This window comes from Pan troglodytes, chromosome 10, assembly GCF_028858775.2.
Source record: "Pan troglodytes isolate AG18354 chromosome 10, NHGRI_mPanTro3-v2.0_pri, whole genome shotgun sequence".
NCBI classification, from domain to species: domain Eukaryota; kingdom Metazoa; phylum Chordata; class Mammalia; order Primates; family Hominidae; genus Pan; species Pan troglodytes.
In genome coordinates, this window is record NC_072408.2 from 20,002,438 (window position 1) to 20,022,329 (window position 19,892).

At 44.4% G+C, this 19,892-nt stretch overlaps 1 long non-coding RNA gene across 1 annotated transcript; it reads left to right on the plus strand.

Annotated features, from left to right (window-relative positions):
* Positions 1–3,127: 3,127 nt before the first annotated feature.
* On the plus strand, positions 3,128–18,132 carry LOC134807464 (uncharacterized). The gene is made up of 3 exons (XR_010147982.1): positions 3,128–3,218; positions 7,382–7,516; positions 18,022–18,132. It is a non-coding gene; the product is annotated as an uncharacterized LOC134807464 (long non-coding RNA).
* Positions 18,133–19,892: the final 1,760 nt, after the last annotated feature.

Consider the following 19,892-nt stretch of genomic DNA (forward strand, 5'->3'; position numbering starts at 1 on the left):
ATTCTGCTTGGAGTTCACTGAGCTGATGCAATCTGTGACTTGATTTCTTTTATTAGTTTTAGAAAATTCTTGTCTATTATCTCTCCAAAGATTTCTTCTGTTTCACTCTTTCTTTTCCTTATGGGACTTCAATTACAAATATGTTAAACCATTTGCTATCATCCTAAGGATCATAGATGCTCTGTTTTATCCCCCCAACATTTTTCTATTTGTGTTTTAGTCGGATTACAGTCACGTGCTGTATAATGACAGTTTAGCCAACAACAGACCACATATATGATGTTGGCCCCATAAGATTATAATAAAGCTGAAAAATTCCTATCACCTAGTGATGTTGTAGCCATCATAAAGTTGTAGTGCAACACATTTCTCCTGTGTTTGTAGTGATGCTGGTGTAAACAAACCTACTGTGCTGCCAGTTGTATAAAAGTATAGCACACACAATAATGTATAGTATATAATACTTGATAATGGTAAAAAAAGACTATGTTACTGGTTTATGTATTTAGTATACATTTATCATTATTTTAGAGTGTACTTCACATATATATAACATTACATTATATATATATGTATAAAGTTGACTGTAAAACAACCTCAAGCAGAAACATAAATAACAAATTTTAAAAATAGAAAAAAGCGGCTGGGCATGGTGGCTCATGCCTGTAATCCCAGCACTTTAGGAGGATAAGGCAGGTGGATCACCTGAGGTCAGGAGTTTGAGACCAGCCTGGCCAACATGGCGAAACCCCATCTCTACTAAAAACACAAAAAATTAGCCAGGCATGGTGGTGCACACCTGTAGACCCAGCTACTCAGGAGGCTGAGGCAGAATCGCTTGACTCTGGGAGGCAAAGGTTGCAATGAGCTGAGATCGTGCCATTGCACTCCAGCCTGAGTGACAGAGCGAGACTCAGTCTTAAAAAAAATAAATAAATAAATAAAAGGAAAAAGCCTAAAGAATAAGGATATACAGAAGGAAATATTTTGTACAGCTGTACAATGTGTGCTTGAAGTTAAGTGTTATTAAAAGAGTCAAAAAGCTAAAAGATGAAAAAGTTTATAAAGTTAAAAAGTTACAGTAAGCTAAGGTTAATTTATTATTGAAGAAAGAAAAATTTTAAAAATAAAATTTAGTGGCCAGGCGCAGTGGTTCATGCCTGTAATCCCAGCACTTTGGGAGGCCGAGGTGGGTGGATCACCTGGAGTTGGGAGTTCAAGACCAGCCTGACCAACATGGTGAAGCCCCATCTCTACTAAAACTACAAAATTAGCTGGACGTGGTGGCATATGCCTGTAATCCCAGCTACTTGGGAGTCTGAGGTAGGAGAATCACTTGAACCCAGGAGGTGGAGGTTGTGGTGAGCCGAGATTGTGCCACTGTACTCCAGCCTGGGCAACAAGAGCAAAACTCCATCTCAAAAATAAACAAATAAATAAATAAATACATAAAATAAATTTAGAGTAGCCTAAGTGTCCACTGTTTATAAAGGCCACAGTAGTGTGCAGTAATGTCCTAGGCCTCCACATTCACTCACCACTCACTCGCCCAGAGCAACTTCCAGTCCTGTAAGCTCCATTTATGGTAAGTGCCCTATATAGGTGTACCATATTTTATCTTTTATGGTGTATTTTTATTGTAACTTTCCTATGTTTAGATTTGTTTAGATATATAAATATTTACCATTGGGTTACAATTGCCTGCTGTATTCAGTACAGTAACATGCTGCGCAGGTTTGTAGCCTAGGAGCAATAGGCTATTCCAAGCAACCTAGGTGTGTAGTAGGCTGTGTGGTATGTGTGAATATATGATGTTCACACAATGACAAAATTGCCTAATGATGCATTTCTCAGAATGTATTCCCATTGTTAAGCAATGCATGACATATTCTTATTGATCTGATTTTAAGTTTACTGTTCATTTCCACTGCTGTGTCCAGTCTACTGTACATCAAATTACTTCTTCATTTCTGATTTTTTTTTTTTTTTGAGATGGAGTCTTGCTCTGTAGCCCAGGCTGGAGTGCAGTGGCGCGATCTCGGCTCACTGCAAGCTCTGCCTCCTGGGTTCAGGCCATTCTCCTGCCTCAGCCTCCCGAGTAGCTGGGACTGCAGGCGCCTGCCACCACGCCCAGCTAATTTTTTGTATTTTTAGTAGAGATGGGGTTTCACCGTGTCAGCCAGGATGGTCTCAATCTCCTGACCTTGTGATCCGCCCGCCTCAGCCTCCCAAAGTGCTGGGATTACAGGCATGAGCCACCGTGCCGGGCCTCTGATTTTTTTTTTTCTTTTTTTTGAGATGGAATTTCGCTCTTGTCACCCAGGCTGGAGTGCAGTGGCATGATCTTAGCTCACTGCAGCCTCCGCCTCCTGGATTCAAGTGATTGTCCCACCTCAGCCTCCCGAGTAGCTGGGATTACAGGCACCTGCCACCATGCCCGGCTAATTTTTTGTATTTTTAGTAGAGATGGAGTTTCACTATGTTGGGCAGGCTGGTCTCGAACTCCTGACCTCAGGTGATCTGCCTGCCTCAGCCTCCCAAAGGGTTGGGATTACAGGCATGAGCCACCATGCCCAGCCTGATATGTTTTTTATTTCTAGTATTTTCAATCTTTTTTTTTTTTTTGAGATGGAGTCTCGCTCTGTCGCCCAGGCTGAAGTGCAGTGGTGCAATCTCAGCTCACTGCAAGCTCAGCCTCCCGGGTTCACGCCATTCTCCTGCCTCAGCCTCCTGAGTAGCTGGGACTACAGGCGCCCACCACCACGCCTGGCTAATTTTTTGTATTTTTAGTAGAGACAGAGTTTCACCATGTTAGACAGGATGGTCTTGATCTCCTGACCTCGTAATCCACCCGCCTTGGCCTCCCAAAGTGCTAGGATTACAGGCGTGAGCCACCGCGCCCGACCTAGTATTTTCATTCTTTAAGTGTCTACTCTTTGTTAAAATTTCTCATTTGTTCATGGAAGATGTTTACCTTTTTCACCAGGTCCTTTGTCATATTTGTTAATGTTATTTTAAAGCCCATTTATAATTGCAAAATCTGGGCCTACTTGGGGCCAGCTTTTATTGATGATTTCCTCTCTTGATAATAGATTATATTTTCTTGTTTCTTTAGGTGCTTTGTGGTTTTAAATTTATGCTGGACATTGCATAAAATGGAAAATAGAGGTTAAAGTAATATTTGCTCCCAACAAAGGACACATCCTACAGGAAGCTGAGTAAGTATAATCTGAAGTTAAAGTGAGCCTGGGGTATTTCGTGTTTTTTTTTTTTTTTTCTCGCAGTTTTAGTTAGATTCCGATCACCATGGGCTTCAGATGTTTTGACAGCGGGATCAAGATGTTCTCCTCAGCAAAGCTTAGTATATGACACCTGCAAGAGCACAGAGATCCCTTTATGCTTTTTATCTAGCCACCAGTTTTACAAACCATGGTGATCCCTGTCGTTAGTATTGGAGTGTTACTGCTCCTAGGCCCTCTTAGTGGACAGAGCTACGGAATGTATGTATGTGTTTGTGTCCATATGAATATACATTCATACATGTATACGTATATTTACATTTACCTATTTTTATATCTATCTCTCTATACTGGAAAACATAGCTTTAATAGTTCTAATTCCAATTAAACAGCCCAGGGTTTATTCTAGTTTTCTTCCTCTCCCCTTTCCTAACTCTCTTCTCCAAGAATGATGGTTTTTATTATTATCCTTCGTATTTTTTTATTTGATCAATCCCTGTCTACATAACCAATAGTTGTTACTACCCCCACTTCTGCACAGATGGTCTTGCCACTCTACCTGGGCTCTGACACACCATCCTGGGCTGCCTCCCTGCTGGGATGCCTTGCTCGCCCCATTTCCTCTCTAACTTCTCACCCCGGGCTGCTTAGGTGTGGCCCTGCTCTCCCTGCTCGGGCTCCAGTACCTGACTCCAGGCTACCCTTCTATGGGAACATCTTTATCACTCTGCTTAGACTCCAACATCTTGTGCCAGGCCGTCTCATAGCATGGGTATCCTCCTCTCCTGCATGGGCCCCAACATCCCACGCCAGTCCACCCTCACACATATGCCCCCATCACCCTGCATTCACTCAAACACTTCACACCATGCTGCCCTTATGTGGGACACCTTCCTCATATTCTGGGGCTCCAGCAGCCTGTGCTGGTCCCATGCCCCCTGTGCATGCCCTCCTTGCCATGCTTGGGCTCCAACTCCTGTGGCTGGCCCATCCCTCCCTTCTTCCTTCTCCCATCCCTCTGTGGATGCTTTCCCAATCTTTCAGGCTTAGACTTGCCATTCTGGGCCACCATGATTCAGGGACATCCTTCTAATTCTGCATGGGCTTCAATACTCAATATTAGGGCTCTTCTCCTGTGGGGATACCCTCTTCACCCAATCTGAATTTCGAAACCAATCCCATGCCTGGTTGTATATATGAGACAATATTATAGTGTTAGGGATGAAAGGCAATAATTATATCATTAGATTAGATCCAGTTGAGATGGGTTGAGAGTAGTTATTCACAAAATAATTAATTAACTCCTCTGGAGTGCCTACTATTTTGCCAGGACCTGTGCTGACCGTTGAGGTAACCATAACCTCTTGGCTGCTACATGCTAATTTGTTAGGATTAGTTGCAAGTCTGGCTTAACCATCCTATCCCTCCTCTAGCCATGACACTAAGATTTAAGGGAAGTCACCCAGTTCATATTTCTAGTATAATTATCATCCCTGGCCGGGTGCAGTGGCTCACGCCTGTAATCCCAGCACTTTGGGAGGCCGAGGCAGGCAGATCACAAGGTTGGGAGTTTGAGACTAGCCTGGCCAGCATGGTGAAACCCCATCTCTACTAAAAATACAAAAATTAGCCGGGTGTGGTGGTGCACGCCTGTAATCCCAGCTACTCGGGAGGCTGAGGCAGGAGAATTGCTTGAACCCAGGAGGCAGAGGTTGCAGTGAGCCAAGATTGTGCCACTGCACTCCAGCCTGGGTGACAGAGCGAGACTTTGTCTCAAAAAATAATAATAATTATTATTATCACCCCCAACCTCAAGCCATAATTCTGCCTGCCTCACCACCTTGAACCTCCCCAGAGAACTATTAGCTGTTTAGCAATTTTCTCACAGAGACTGTTAGGATTAATCCCATCCTGCCTTATATCCTTTTTTACTTCAGTTACTACCTGAAGTCCAAGCAACCTAGAGAACAGTGTATAATATGCTATCATGGTGCTAAAACGAGTATATTTGGCCAGGCACAGTAGCTCACGCCTATAATCCTAGCTCTTTGGGAGGCCAAGATGGGTGGATCGCTTGATTCTAGGAGTTTGGGACCAGCCTAGGCAACATGGCAAAACCATAGCTCTACAAAAAATACACAATTTCGCCGGGTACATGGTTCACACCTGTAATCCCAGCACTTTGGGAAGCCGAGGCGGGTGGATCACCTGAGGTCCGCGGTTCAAGATCAGCTTGGCCAACATGGTCAAACCCCGTCTCTACTAAATATACAAAAAATTAGCCGGGCATAGTGGCGGACGCCTGTAATCCCAGCTACTCGGGAGGCTGAGGTAGGGGAAACGCTTGAACCTAGGAAGCGGAGGTTGTGGTGAGCCTAGATCATGCCATTGCACTCCAGCCTGGGCAACAAGAGGGAAACTCCGTCTCAAAAACAAACAAACAGAGAAAGAAACAAACAAACAAAAATTAGCCAGGCATGGTGGCATGAGCCTGTGGTTGCAGCTACTCCAGAGGCTGAAGGGGAGGATCACTGGAGCCTGGGAAGTCAAGGCTGCAGTGGGCCATGATCGCACCACTGCATTCCACCCTGTCTCAAAAAAGAAAAAAAAAAGGAGTATATTCAAAATATTTGTTTGAATATTCATGAAACATCTCTCAAAAATTACACAAGAACTATGTAACAGGTAACATTGATACCTCCAGGGAGGGAAACCAGGTGTTCAGTGGGCTAAGGAAGGGAAATTGTTGACTTTATATATCCTTATGTAACTTTGAGTTTTGAACAGTGTGAATACATTTACCTATCAAATATATATATATACTTATATATAAAATATAAAAGTACTTCATTGACTGGATATGCTCAGTTAACTAGGCACCATGCTAGGGGACTTGGAGTATATAAACAGGTGGTTAATCACAGTCTCTACCCTTAAGGGGATGACCACCTGATGAGAGTGAAAGTTAAGTATGAAAATTACTACAAAGTAATTGATGCAATGATAATTGCTATATCAAAGAGATGAAAAACCTGGAAGCCACTATCTCACAAGTGGCTTTTTTTTTTTTTCAGAGTCTTGCTCTGCTGCCCAGGCTAGAGTGCAGTGGCACGATCTTGGCTCACTACAATGTCTGCCTCCCAGATTCAAGCGATTCTCCTGCCTCAGCCTCCCGCGTAACTGGGACTACAGGTGCCTGCCGCCACGCCTGGCTAATTTTTGTATTTTTAGTAGAGACGGGGGTTTCACCATATTGGCCAGGCTGGTCTCAAACTCCTGACCTTGTGATCCGCCCAACTCTGCCTCCCAAAGTGCTGGGATTACAGGCATGAGCCACCATGCCCGGCCTACAAATGGCTTATTATTTAGGTATAATATATGTATTATATAATTATATAATATGACTCATTTCCTAATGGTTTGGGGCATTTCAATTTTTACTGATTTTTTTTCAGGACATAAGGCTGACATTGGTCTTTTTGCAGGCTCCTCCTCCCCATCCCTTTGCCTCCCATCCTACCCTTTGCCATTTCTTTCTTTCTTTTCTTTTTTTTTTTTTTTTTGAGATGGAGTCTCACTCTGTTGCCCAGGCTGGAGTGCAGTGGCATGATCTTGGCTCACTGCAACCTCTGCCTCCCGGGTTCAAGCAATTGTCCTTGCCTCAGCCTCCTGAGTAGCTGGGATTACAGGTGTGCACCACCACACCCGACTACTTTTTTTATACTTTTGGTAGAGATAGGGTTTCACCATGTTGGCCAGGCTGGTCTCAAACTCCTGACCTCAAGTGATCCACCTGCCTCAGCCTCCCAAAGTGCTGGGATTATAGGCATGAGTCATTGCGCCCGGACCCCTTTGCCATTTTGGATCTGGGAATTATTCAGTTGCTGTGTTTTTGTTTTTGTTTTAATTCAGACAAACAAAAAAAAGATTAACAGCTTACTGATGTATTATTTACGTAGCATAGAATTCACCCATTTTAATTGTACAGTTTGAAGAGTGTTAACACATTTATGCAGCCATCACCCTAATCCAGTTTTAGAACATTTTCATCACACCAAAAAGTTTCTTCATGCTCATTTGCTTTCTGTCCTTATTGTTTTGCCTTTTCTTGATTTTTTTCTTTTTCCGTTTCTTTTTTTTAGTGATGGAGTCTTGCTGTGTTGACCATGCTGAAGTGCAGTGGCTGCTCACAGGCACGATCATAGTGTACAACAGCCTCCAATTCCTGGGCTCAAGTGATCTTCCTGCCTCAGCCTACTGAGTAGCTGGGACTACAGGTACAGGCTCTGTACCCAGGTCTCTTGTATTTTAGTTTTTATTTATTTATTCAATTAATTTATTTATTTTAAGACAGGGTCTCACTCTGTCACCCAGGCTGGAGTGCAGTGGTGCAATCATGGCTCACTGCAGCCTCGACCTCCTGGGTTCAAGCCATCCTCTTACCTCAGCCCCCTGAGTAGCTGGGACTATAGGTGTGCATCATCATGTCTGGCTAATTTTTGTATTTTTTGTAGAGATAGGGTCTTGGCATGTTGCCCAGGCTTCTCTGGAACTCCTGGGCTCAAGGCATCTGCCTGTCTTAGCCTCCCAAAGTGCTGGGATTACAGGTGTGAGTCACTGCTCCCGGCTGTATTTTAATTTTTTAATAGAGATGGGTCTTGCTGTGCTGCCCAGGGTGGTGTCATCCTGGCCTCAAACAATCCTCCTATCTCAGTCTCTCAAAGTTCTGGGATTACAGGTGTGACACACTGCATCCAGCCTCATATATATGTGTGTATATATATATATAAAACCAGAGTCTCGTTCTGTCACCCAGGCTGGAGTGCAGTGGCATGATCTCGGCTCACTGCAACCTCCACCTCCCAGGTTCAAGCGATTCTTCTGCCTCAGCCTCCCGAGTAGCTGGGACTACAGACGTGCGCCACTATGCCTGGCTAATTTTTGTTTGTATTTTTAGTAGAGATGAGGTTTCACCATATTGTCCAGGCTGGTCTCAAACTCCTGACCTCGTGATACGCCTGCCTTGGCCTCCCAAAGTGCTGGGATTACAGGCGTGAGCCACGACTCCTGGCCGTATTATTTTTTAAGGGGGAAGAAGAATCATGAATTCATACTGATATTTTCAACTCAGGTCTTCAGGTAGGTGGCATCTTCTTTTGCCACACCTTGTAAATCTGAGACAAATTGGTTGGCATTGAAGCTGAGCCTGGAATTTGCCAACATGTTAAATAGTGTGTGACCCCCTCACTTTCCTCTGGAAGAGTTACTGAAGGTGATGCTAACAATACTCATTTATCTTCTCCTCCAACTCTCTGCCAGTTCACCTTGGAGTGGCTTGGCTCGATTTCCTTTTAATACCCTGATTTAGAAAAACACTGACGCATATGAGACCTATCATAAAATGAGGATCCATCCTGCAAGATAGATGCCAAAACAAATGCAGTGATGCCACATTAGGGTTTTCTAATTTAACTTTTATCAGATGCCAAAATGCACAAAGTACTGTACAAAGCACAGTATTAAGCAGAGTCTCTAGCTACAGGGGTTGCAGTGGGAATGTGGAAGCCAGCAAAACCCAGGGAAATGTATGATACAATCCCAATGGTTGGGAGGAGGTTATTATGCAGAACAGCGACACTGAGCCATTCTACATCATGGAAGTGTAGATTTCTGATGAAGGCCCCTTCTTTTCATCTCTTGTTTTTCAAATTAGCTAGGAGATAGCAAATGGGGAATTCAGGAAATTTGCTTTAAGCCATCAGCTAGGTGGAGTACAACACACCCTTGCTTGACCTGGGTAGCACACTGCTGCTTGTGGTGCAGGGTGATGTGCAGGAGACTTCAGAGGAATTGAGACAAGGCTAGGGAGATCCTGCTCAGTCCCAAGGGTGATGGCAGAACCCAAAAGTCCTTGATGATGTGACTGTACTCCACGTGGACTATATCACAGTAGGTGGGTAAGCTAAGCTCTCTGCTTTTTTTTTTTTTGGCGGGGGAGACAGAGTCTCACTCTGTCACCCAGGCTGAAGTGCAGTGGCGTGATCTCAGCTCACTGCAGCCTCCGTCTCCTGGGTTCAAGTGATTCTCCTGAGTAGCTGGGATTACAGGCGCCCATCACGCCTGGCTAATTTTTGTATTTTTAGTAGAGACGGGTTCTCACCATGTTGGCCAAGCTGGTCTCACCATGTACCTTCGCTTACAGTAAAATATAGTTATTCTGATGATTAAATGAGTTAATTCATGTATAGTTGCTCCATGACTTATGATGGGGTTGCATTCAGAGAAACTCATGGTACAGTAGAAAAATCCCACATCAAGCCGTGTTAAGTCGGGGACCAGCTGTACTAATTGTAGACACTCAGTAAATGCTAACTCTGATGATGATGGTGAGGATGATGATGATCTCCGTTTCTTCATCCTGAGAAATTTCTTTCTTCTTTTTTCTTTTTCTTTCAGGCGTGGTCTGGCTCTGTTGCTCAGGCTGGAGTGCAGTGGCATGATCTCATCTCACTGCAACCCCCACCTCCCAGGCTCAAGCCATCCTCCCTCCCAAGTAGCTAGGACTACAACTACACGCCACCACACCTGGTGAACTTTTGTATTTTTTTTTGCAGAGATGGGGTTTCACCATGTTGCCCAGGCTGGTCTTGAACTCGAGAGCTCAAGTGATCTGCTCACCTTGGCCTCTCAAAGTGCTGGGATTACTGGCGTGAGCCACCATGCCCTGTCAGTCCTGAGAAATTTATGAGAGTACCCTGGTACCTGCTCTTTGGATCACTCAATGCTGAGGGTCAAAGTTTGTAATCAAAACCAAATTCCCTTATTCTACATCTTTTCACTTGCTCAGATCATCCTCCCACCTTCCTATACTGCCTCCATCATTCAAAATAAAGTGAGTGGGCCAGGCGCGGTGGCTCACGCCTGTAATCCCAGCACTTTGGGAGGCCGAGGTGAGTGGATCACGAGATCAGGAGATCGAGACCATCCTGGCTAACACGGTGAACCCTGTCTCTACTAAAAATACAAAAAATTAGCCAGGCGTGGTGGCAGGCACCTGTAGTCCCAGCTACTTGGGAGGCTGAGGCAGGAGAATGGCGTGAACCTGGGAGGCGGAGCTTGCAGTGAGCGGAGATCATGCCACTGCACTCCAGCCTGGGGGATAGAGCAAGACTCTGTCTCTAAATAAATAAATAAATAAATAAATAAATAAATAAATAAAGTGAAAGTAGATGCAGACTGAGCTCTGAAGAACTAATCAATCAACCAATATTTGCATCAGCAGCACGTTAGATGGCTAGTGATCTAACAGCTCTTGCCTTTAAGGAACTTTCAGTCTTACTTGGAGAGTTACAATTAAGAAGTGCACAATTAAAGAATAACTCAAAAAATTAAAGTGCAGTGATGATTATATGGCATAAGTAATTAAAGAAAACCAATAATGATTTGATACTTAAGATGTAATAATAAAATAAGAGCTAATATTTCATAGCCTGTGCTATGTGCTTTGTTTAGTGCTTTATATGCATGATTTGTTTAATTCAATCTGCACAAGAGTCCTCTAAGGTAGCTACTATTAGCATCTCCCTTTTCAGAAGAGGAAGCTAAAATCCAGACAAGTAGCTTGCTTGAGATCACACAGCTGGTAAATCGAGGAAGATGGAACACAGACAATACGTAGTATATTAGTCCATTCTCACATTGCTAGAAAGAGCTACCTGAGACTGGGTAATTTATAAAGAAAAGAGGCTTAATTGACTCACAGTTCCACAGGCTGTACAGGAAGCATGGCTGGGGAGGCCTCAGGAAACTTGCAGTCAAGGCGGAAGGTGAAGGGGAAGCAGGCATGTTCTTCATGGCTAGAGCAGGAGGAAGAGAGAGCGAAGGGGGAAGTGCTACACACTTTCAAACAACCAGATAAGGCCAGGTGTGGTGTCTCATGCCTGTAATCCCACCACTTTGGGAGGCCGAGACAGGCGGATCACCTGAGGTCAGGAGTTTGAGACCAGCCTGGGCAACATGGTGAAACCCCATCTCTACTAAAAACACAAAAATTAGCCAGGTGTGGTGGCAGGCATCTGTAATCCCAGCTACTCAGGAGGCTGAGACAGGAGAATTTCTTGAACCCGGGAGGCAGAGATTGCAGTGAGCCGAGATCATGCCACTGCATTCCAGCCTGGGTGACAGAGCAAGACTCCATTTCAAAAAACAAACAAACAAAAAACCAACCAGATCTCATGAGAGTTCATTCACTGTCAGGAGATCATGGGGGTGAAGGGAATCCGCCCCCATGATCCAATCCCCTCCTACCAGGCCCCTCCTCCAACACTGGGGATTACAATTTAACATGAGATTTGGATAGGGACACAAATCCAAATCATATTACATAATAAATGAGTTCAGGCCGGGCGCGGTGGCTCACGCCTGTAATCCCAGCACTTTGGGAGGCCGAGGCGGGTGGATCATGAGGTCAGGAGATCGAGACCATCCTGGCTAACACAATGAAACCCCTTCTCTACTAAAAATACAAAAAAATTAGCCGGGCGTGGTGGTGGGCGCCTGTAGTCCCAGCTACTTGGGAGGCTGAGACAGGAGAATGGCATGAACCTGGGAGGCAGAGCTTGCAGTGAGCCGAGATCGCACCACTGCACTCCAGCCTGGGCAACAGAGAGATTCTGTCTCAAAAACAAAACAAAACAAAAACATAATAAATGAGTTCAGAGGTGGCAGATGTTAATGTCAGCTTAAGTTGAGGTAAGCCACAAATTCTCATGTTTTTTTCAGGTGGAACAAACCTTGTCCTGTTACCTCCCCTCAAAGACAAACCAGCAACCAATTCACCACCCATCCACCCTTTCAGTGTCTTCTTGTTGATCTTTGGAGAAAGGCATGGCCTGGCAGGCTCTGCATGGTGCCACTGGCCTATCTAGCTCCTGTCTCTCCTGCATTTCCTTCCCTACTGGCTGCTTTCACTCTTTAAGCTCCTGCCCACCCCAGGGCCTTTGCACATGCTATTTTTTCTACCTCCTCTGCTCTTCTGCCCTCTTTATTTAGGCAACTTCTACTCATCCTTCAGATCCCAGGTCAAGCAAATGCTTCTTCAGGGAAGGTTTGCTTGACATCGCTGATGGGGTCAAATCCTCCTTTTAGAGGCTATCACCACATGCTGCATCTCTATTTTATAACACTTGTCACAGTATTATATTTGTCTGGTTCTTTGATTGATATCTATTACTCTCACTAGATTATAAGCCCCATAAGGAATGAGACTGAATCTATTTTTACTCATCATTGTGTTTTCAGCACCAAGCAAAGTGCCTAACACATAATAGGCACTCAATGAATATTTGTGGAATAAACTGAGGAATAAGTAAAGAAGCCAGAAGATCTAAAACATGAAGGGGGTTACAGATAGGAAAGGGCTGGGGAGGGAAGAGGAGATATTCAAGAGAGGGAAACGAAACCAACGAGGCTACTTGTAAGTGATCTTGCAGTGTAAATGAGCTGAACACAAACAAACCCCCAAAGCGGCAGTCCATAGACCCATAGAAATGGTGACAGTGCCTGCTGAGTTGGTTAGCCTGCCCCACACTTCTATTCATTGCTAAAGGCATCTCCACATATAGATAACCGCTCACTAAATTATGCTTTTGCTCAGGAAATGCCTTTGCAGAAATTCTCCTTTGCCACTTCTGAAATGTGTAGACAACTCCTCAACCAAGACCTAGAGGCTGGTACCAACATCCAGAATGTTCTGGGTCTCAAAAAAGTAAAAAAAATTAAATAAATAAATAAGGAAAAAGAACCCTGGAAGTTCTGGGTCTCTAGCTTTCCCACTTCCCAGCCAGTCCTTGTTGAGGAAGTAGGTGCTGCACAGGGTTTATTCTTGCTTAAGGGAAATGAAGCACAATCTTGTGCTCTGTCATGGGTAGAACTGTGCCCCCCTCCACAATAAATGTTCAAGCTCTAGCCCCCAGTACTTGTGAACGTGACCTCATTTGGAACTAGGTCTTTGCACATGTACCCAAGTTACGATGGAGTCATACTGAATTAGGGTGGGCCTTAATGCAATAACTGCTGTCCTTCTAAGAGAGATTTTGTTGGTACGCCGAGGCAGGTAGATCATGAGGTCAAGAGATCGAGACCATCCTGGCCAACATGGTGAAACCCTGACTCTACTAAAAATACAAAAATTAGCTGGGCGTGGTGGCATGTGCCTGTAATCCCAGCCACTTGGGAGGCCAAGGCAGGAGAATCACTTGAACCTGAGAGGCGGAGGTTGCAGTGAGCTGAGATCCCGCCACTGCACTCCAGCCTGGCAACAGAGCAAGATTCCATCTAAAAAAAAAAGAGAGAGAGAAAGATTTGGACACAGACAGAAGACAAAGCCATGTGATGGCAAAGGCAGAGAATGGAGAGATGCATCTACAAGCCAACGAATGCCAGTTCTTGCCGGCAGCCACCAGAAGCCAGGAAGACGCAAGGGAAGGGCCTCCCCTGGCACCTTCAGAGACATCATAGGCCACTGACACCTTGATTTTTGACTTCTGGCCTCCAGACTGTGAGAGACTAATTTATATTGTTTTAAGCCATCCAGGTTTGTGAAAAATTTGTTACTGCAGCCCTAGGAAACAAACACACTCTCTGCTCTGTTTTTGTTTTTGTTTTGATACAGGGTCTTGTTCTGTTGCCCAGGCTGGAGTGCAGTGGTGTGGTCACAGCTCATTGCAGTCTCGACCGCCTGGGCTGAAGTGATCCTCCTGCCTCAGCCTCCTGAGTAGCTGAGACCATAGGCGTACACCACTACACCCAGCTAGATCCATGCTCTCAGAAGGAAAAGTTACCATTGAAGCTCAGATAGGAAAAATCATCTAGGATACAAATAGAGACCCAGTTTTATTTACCAAGTTTCTGTAGAATAGAGCAAAGAAAACTAGGTGCAGTGGCAAAATAGACTCTGGAAATAGCAGACACTCTTGACATTGGAGTGTACAATTTTTGTAAGGTGCATTGCTACATATAGACACTTATGTTTGGGTTAACTAAGAAATACTCAAGGACAAGTAGAAGGTAGTTTAGGTTGAAATTGTATTTAGCTGGATAAAGCAGGTAGGTAGAACAGTGATGACAAAACCATATGAAATCACTGAGGAGAGCTAGGACATTCTGGGATCTGTCTTCCAACTTTAAGGTTGCTGCTAGGCAGGGTAAACGTGGGTACCTAAAATCCATGCCCACTTCTTTGTACTCTGTCAGATATGGAGTACAGATCCCTGATACAAAAGTCTTACCAACAATAATTTTCATTTTGTTTTGTTTTTTTTTTTGGAGTAGGAGGGAAAGAGTACATGCTTATTCTTTTCTCCACATAGAATATTCTTTTTTTTTTTTTTTTAGATGGAGTCTCCCTCTTGTCACCCAGGCTGGAGTGCAGTGGTGCAATCTCGGCTCACTGCAACCTCTGACCCCTGGGTTCAAGCAGTTCTCCTGTCTCAGCCTCCCGAATATCTGGGATTACAGGCACATGGCACCACGCCTGGCTAATTTTTGTGTTTTTAGTAGAGATGAGGTTTCACCATGTTGGCCAGGCTGGTCTTGAACTCCCGACCTCAGATGATCTGCCTGCCTCGGCCTCCCTAAGTGCTGGGATTACCAGGCTCACCCGGGGTGAGCCACTGTGCCCAGCCGGAATATTCTTAAAATTAGGCAGGTGTGGTGATGGGCGCCTGTATCCCAGCTACTCGGGAGGCTGAGACAGGAGAATCACTTGAACCCAGGAGGTGGAGGTTGCAGTGAGCCGAGATCGTACCACTTCACTCCAGCCTGGGCAACAAGAGCGAGACTCCATCTCAAAAAAAAAAAAAAGAATATTCTTAGTATGCTTTCCTTTCATATGTAGGTACTGTGCTCGTTATCAATTTATGGCCCCTCAGCCCCAAATTTACCCTTCAGTACTTGTTCTGCGATAATGGACTGGACGCTAAGCATTTCTCCTTTGTGGTTAGATTGATGCTAAGTTGTCTCAGTAGAAGACAATGGAGGGAAATTGCAGACTTCTCTTCTTAGTTCTGGTGTGTTGCATTTTTTCTTTTTGTTACTCTTCCTGCATGGTGATCAGTGGTTCGGGTCTGTGAGGATATTTAATGGTGCACTGACCCCACGTCATGTCCAAAATGTGCAGTCTTTTGGTGACCATGCACTATCAACCCGGGCCCAAAGACCACCTTCCTCTGGCGCTCTGATGAGGATGCTGCAAGCTCCAGGCCTTGCCTTTGCATTGGTGCCCTGACTCCTCCTGCACACCTTCCCCCCAGCCTCAGCTCACCTGCCTTCCAGGCTCAGCTCACCTGCCCCTCAGGCTCAGCTCACCTGCTCCCCAGGCTCAGCTCACCTGCCCCTGGAGGGTTGTTTCCTGATTACCCTGTGACTGTGGACCACCTCTGGCCTGGGCAACTTCTCTGCCATCCAGTGGGCTGCAACCACACCTTCTCCAAAGAGATTTGAACTTCAGTCTTAGGAGGGAGCCTTCCCCCTAAGTATGTCTTTCCTTGGATACTCTCCCTCAGCCCTGAAGTTCCCTTTAGCATTCTCTTTATATCTTATAGTTATGCTCCTATCCTAGCTTCATCATTATTTGAATTAGATGTCCCCCATTTAATTCAAATTAAATGTGGTTTAAATTAAATGTGGTTTAATTAATTTAAATAATTAAATGTGGTTTCTGCTTCCTGATTGTACCCAGACTGACATAGGTATATTCTCTCTTCGACAGAAAGCACAAATGTAGGGACTGCTCAAAGAAGAAATGCAAAGACTTTCCTCAAAGAACTAGAGAGGTTATTTGAATAAGTCTCTTGACATCTAGTTTGATCTCCCCAGTTGAAATTCCTGCCATCCATGAATTGCATATATCCAGTAATGGCCTTGAAGGGATCTAGATGTGTGGCTCCCATTCTGCACCAGTTACTGGGTGGTTGTCTCAGCTCTATTTCCTCCACCAGCTGATCTAAACTTTCAAAGGTTATTCACGTATATTTGTAGCAATTTGAAGACAAACTTTGTGTGGCTGTGAGAGCCTTCTCTCTGGCCAGTGAGACAAGCCACACTTCTCCTCTCTGAAAAAGATCATCCCTGTGTTTGTGTTATAGGAAATGTTGAACAAAGTGTTGAATACAGGAGAATGGTTTCTGTCAGGAACAACTGTGTTCCCAGTATCATAGGATGGTTGTGAAAAGTAAATGAGATTCTCTAGATAAAATGCTCAGCCTAGTCCTGACACTTTGTATGTGCTCAGGTATTGTGAGTTCTTCTATTCATTCATTCATTCATTCACCCATTCATTCATTCATTCATTTCATACTTAGCAGCTACCATATACAGGTGCTATTATCAGCATGGGGATATGAGGATGAACAAGACGCATTTTCTGCCCTCACGGAGAGGCCAGTTCAATCTCCTATTTAGTACAAGCCGAAGTGTAAGAATCAGTCCCCCTCTTCATTTTTTAATATATAGAAGGATATGGGCTTTCAAGTAAGAGAAATATAATTAATAACTTAATTATACAATGTAAAGCATTGAAATAAGTTCACATATCTAGAGGGACATGTTTTCTGTTGTAGTTTGGCGTGAGTTTTGACAAGCCCTGATTATTACTAGACCAGATTCTCTTTCTATAATTAGCTAGAAATATATTTAGTCACATGTGATATATAGATATATATATATTATAGATATATATATTAGGTAGAGAATGTTACCATACAGTAGGCTACTGATAAACATTATAAACAGTACTTAATTTAATCTTTATAACTAATTTATTTATTTATTTATTTGAGATGGAGTTTCACTCTTGTCGCCAAGGCTGGAGTGCAGTGGTGCAATCTTGGCTCACTGCAACCTCCGCCTCCTGGGTTCAAGGGATTCTTCTGCCTCAGCCTCCCAAGCAGCTGGGATGACAGGCACATGCCACCACACCCGGCTAAATTTTGTATTTTTAGTAAAGACGGGGTTTCACCATGTTAGCCAGGCTGATCTCGAACTCCTGACCACAGGTGATCTGCCCGCTTCCGTCTCCCAAAGTGCTGGGATTACAGGTGTGAGCCACCATGCCTGGCAGTTCTGAAGTTCTTTTGGAAATCTCCACACTGCTTTCCACAGTGGCTGAACTAATTTACATTCCCACCAGCAGTGTGTAAGCATTCCTTTTTCTCTGCAACCTTGCCAGCATTTGCTATTTTTTGACTTTTTAATAATAGCCATTCTGCCGGATGCGGTGGCTCATGCCTGTAATCCCAGCACTTTGGGAGGCGGAGGCGGGTGGATCGCCTGAGGTCAGGAGTTCGAGACTAGCCTGGCCAACATGGTGAAACCCCATCTCTACTAAAAATACAAAAAACTTAGCCAGGCATGGTGGCATGTGCCTGCAATCCCAGCTATACGGGAGACAGGCAGGAGAATCGCTTGAACCCAGGTGGTGGAGGTTGCACTGAGCCGAGATCATGCCATTGCACTCGAGGCTGGGCGACAAGAGCGAGACTCTGTCTCAAAAAAAAAAAAAATATATATATATATATATATATATAATAATAGCCATTCTGACTGGTGTAAGTTGGTATCTCCTTGTGGTTTTGATGTGCATTTCTCTAATGATTAGTGATGTTGAACATTTTTTCATATATTTGTTGGCCACATGTATGTCTTCTTTTGAGAAGTATCTGCTCATATGCTTTGCCCATTTTTTAATGGGGTTGTTTATTTCTTGCTTGTTGAATTGTTTAAGTTCCTTACAGATCCCCAGAGTGACTTTTCCAAGAGACTTGCGCGGAATTCGCAAGGCTTTTTATGACCTAGCCCTGGAATTTATTCAGCATCCCTTCTGCTGTATTCCACGGTGAGTCACAGGGTCAACTGAGATTCAATATCCGAGAGAACTACGTAAGGCCATGGTTATGGGAGGCATCATTCAGTGGGTGCTGTCTTTGGAGTCTAACTGCCATTGAGGGGAGATAGCAGCCTGGCAAGGGAAACCTTCTCAGAGGAGGAGATGTTTACAGGGGAACTCTCGGACGAGGAGGAGGAGTTAGCCAAGTGAAGAATGGGGGAGGAAAGGAAGGGTCTTCCAGGTGGAAGGAGCCTCGTGTACAAAGACCCAGATAGAAGGGGTGAGGGCAGGGTAAGCAGGTTGTATTCAGGTTCTATATCATTTACTTGTTGAGTGACTTTGGATAGTTATTTAACCTTTCCACGTCTGTTTTCTCATCTGCGAAATGGAGATAATTATAGTTAATATCTAGTAGAGTTGTAAATATTAAATAAGTTAATGCAGAAAGTCTTTTATTAATCTATTTTTATTTGTCTTTCTTTTTCAAACACCAACTTGAACCAGAAGGAAGAGTTTTTTAGAACAAACCTGATACATAGGAAACAATAGATGGTGGTCATTGTTGCTATTATTAGTATTATACAGGGAGCCGTGGGTATGTAAATATACAGCTGGAACATAGAATTTAAGAAAGTGAATGGAGAGGCCAGGCGCAGTGGCTCATGCCTGTAATCCCAGCACTTTGGGAGGCCGAGGTGGGCGGATCGCTTGAGGTCACGAGTTCGAGACCAGCCTGGCCAACATGGTGAAATCTATCTTTACTAAAAATACAAAAATTAGCTGGGCATGATGGCGTGTGCCTGTAATCCCAGCTACTTGGGAGGCTGAGGCTGGAGAATTGGTTGAACCCGGGAGGTTCAATTGCGCCACTGCGCTCCAGCCTGGGCGATAGAGCAAGACTCAGTCTCAAAAAAAAAAAAAAAAAAAAAAAAAAAAAAAAAAAAAAAGAGGGTGAATGGAGAGAGAGATATCATTCTGGAATGGTAAACAGGGGCCAGATCACGAATGACTTTGTAAGCCATACATGGTTTTCTGAATTTGTCCTAGAGTAAGTGAAGAGAGGTTGTGTTTGTTTTTGAGATAGGGTCTTGTTTTGTCACCCAGGCTGCAGTGCAGTGGCGTGAGCACAGCTCACTACAGCCTCGACCTCCTGGGCTCAAGCCATCCTCCCCACTCAGCCTCCGGAGTGGCTGGGTCTATAGGTGAGCACCACCATGCCCAGTTAATTTTTTATTTTTTGTAGAGATGGTATCTAACTATGTTGCCCAGGCTCGTCTCAAACTCCTGGGCTCAAGTGATCCTCTCGCCTTGGTCTCCCAAAGTGCTGGGATTACAGGTGTGAGCCACTGGGCCAGGCTGAGAGGTTATGGATTTTGAGGAGAGTTGAGCAGATTTGGGGTTTTAGGAGGATCTCTACACAAAAGGCTTCTAGAGTGGGGAATGCTTGGGAGAGAAGAAAAACTAGAGACATGGAGATCAGCTGGAAGCCACTGTGGTGGTCCAGGAGAGGCTTGTGGGGGCTGGGCCTGAGGTTGTGCCGAGGGGGATGAAGAGAGGCGGACCTGCTAAAGGTCACAGTGCTGGTTAGTGACGGACCAGGGGCGGGAGCTGTTGACTAATTACATAAGAATTTCCTGCCAGGAAATTAGCCTTTTTTTCTTGTTTATTTAGGCATGAATTTAATATATGTGCTACTTGATAGAAACAGATAAGTAACTACAAGTAACTGGGCAGGGATGGTTAGCTGGGAGGTATGGATTTCATTACCA